We start from the raw sequence: 2,390 nt of genomic DNA on the forward strand, positions 1-2,390 counted from the left end.
CGAATCGACTTAATGCCAGTTCGTCACACTGGCCGCTCTTCTCTCTGAAACGGTTACATTTATCGTCTGCAAAGCTATGTCGCGTGCTGCGGTATGCGGAGACACTAAAAGCACCATAGTAGAACACAGATGAAGTTTCTAAGTTGATGTAATAGCCAGTAAGAAGTAGCAAAATTCAAGTTTTAGGTATCGATTATTGACTTTTTACCCTTCTTTGGTGCCTTGGACATGAGCTAGGAACTTAAGATTTTGCAACAAAGGAGGACTAGCAGCCCCGTTGCACGGGAGAATGTGATAAGTTTTCATATGTAGTAAAAACCTGAGAAATCTGTCCGCTTTCGTCATTTGTTATCGAACCGACTTAAAGCCAGATCGTCACATTGGCCGCTCTTCTGTCTGAAACGGTTACATTTATTGTCTGCAAAGCTATGTCGCGTGCTGCGGTATGCGGAGACACTAAAAGCACCATAGTAGAACACAGGTGAAGCTTCTAAGTTGATGTATAGCCAGTAAGAAGTAGTACAATTCAAGTTTTAGGTATCGATTATTGACTTTTTACCCTTCTTTGCTGTCTTGGACATGAGCTAGGACCTTACGATTCTGCATGAAAGGAGGACTAGCAGCCGAGTTGCACGGGAGAATGTGAAAAGTGTTCATATGTAGTAAAAACCTGAGAAATCCGTCCGTTTTCGTCATTTGTTATCGAATCGACTTAAAGCCCGATCGTCACATTGGCCGCTCTTCTCCCTAAAATGGTTGTACTTATCGTCTGAAAAGGTATGTCGCGTGCTGCAGTATGCGAAGACACCAAAAGCACCATAGTAGAACACAGATGAAGATTCTAAGTTGATGTATAGCCAGTAAGAAGTAGTACAATTCAAGTTTTAGGTATCGATTATTGACTTTTTACCCTTCCTTGGTACCTTGGACATGAGCTAGGAACTTAAGATTTTGCATGAAAGTGGGACTAGCAGCCGCGTTGCACGGGAGAATGTGCAAAGTGGTCATATGTAGTAAAAACCTGAGAAATCCGTCCGTTTTCGTCATTTGTTATCGAATCGACATAAAGCCAGATCGTCACATTGGCCGCTCTTCTCTCTGAAAGGGGTGTACTTATTGTCTGCAAAGCTATGTCGCGTGCTGTGGTATGCGGAGACACTATAAGCACCATAGTAGAACACAGATGAAGCTTCTAAGCTGATGTAATACCCAGTAAGAAGTAGTACAATTCAAGTTTTACGTGTCGATTATTGACTTTTTACCCTTCTTTGGTGCTTTGGACATGAGCTAGGAACTTAAGATTTTGCATCAATCGAGGACTAACAGCCGCGTTGCACGGGAGAATGTGAAAAATATTCATATGTAGTAAGAACCTGAGAAATCGGTCCGTTTTCGTCATATGTTATCGAATCGACTTAAAGCCAGATCGTCACATTGGCCGCTCTTCTCTCTAAAATGGTTGTACGTATCGTGTGCAAAGCTAAGTCGCTTGCTGCGGTATGCGGAGACACTAAAAGCACCATAGTAAATCACAGATGAAGCTTCTAAGTTGATGTAATAGCCAGTAAGAAGTAAAAAAATTCAAGCTTTAGGTATCGATTATTGACTTTTTACCCTTCTTTGGTGCCTTGGACATGAGCTAGGAACTTAAGATTTTGCATGAAAGGAGGAGTAGCAGCCGCGTTGCACGGGAGAATGTGAAAAGCGTTCGTATGTAGTAAAAACCTCAGAAATCCGTCCGTTTTCATCATTTGTTATCGAATCGACTTAAAGCCAGATCGTCACACTCACCGCACTTCTGTCTGAAACGGTTGCTTTTATCGTCTGCAAAGCTATGTCGCGTGATGCGGTATGCGAAGACACTAGATGCACCATAGTAGAACACAGATGAAGTTTCTAAGTTGATGTAATAGACAGTAAGAAGTAGTAAAATTGAAGTTTTAGGTATCGATTATTGACTTTTTACCCTTCTTTGGTGCCTTGGACATGAGCTAGGAACTTACGATTTTGCATCAAAGGAGGACTAGCAGCCCCGTTGCACGGGAGATTGTGAAAAGTGTTCATATGTAGTAAAATCCCTGAGAAATCCGTCCGTTTTCGTCATTTGTCATCGACTCGACTTAAAGCCAGATCGTCGAATTGGCCGCTCTTCTGTCTGAAACGGTTACATTTATCGTCTGCAATGCTATGTCGCGTGCTGCGGTATGAGGAGACACTAAAAGCACCATAGTAGACCACAGATGAAGCTTCTAAGTTGATGTAATAGCCAGTAAGAAGTAGTAAAATTCAAGTTTTAGGTATCGATTATTGACTTCTTACCCTTCTTTGGTGCCTTGGACATGAGCTAGGAACTTAAGATTTTGCATGAAAGGAGGACTAGCAGCCGCGTT

The sequence above is a fragment of the Schistocerca gregaria genome, unplaced genomic scaffold (genome assembly GCF_023897955.1).
Source record: "Schistocerca gregaria isolate iqSchGreg1 unplaced genomic scaffold, iqSchGreg1.2 ptg000407l, whole genome shotgun sequence".
NCBI classification, from domain to species: Eukaryota; Metazoa; Arthropoda; class Insecta; order Orthoptera; family Acrididae; genus Schistocerca; species Schistocerca gregaria.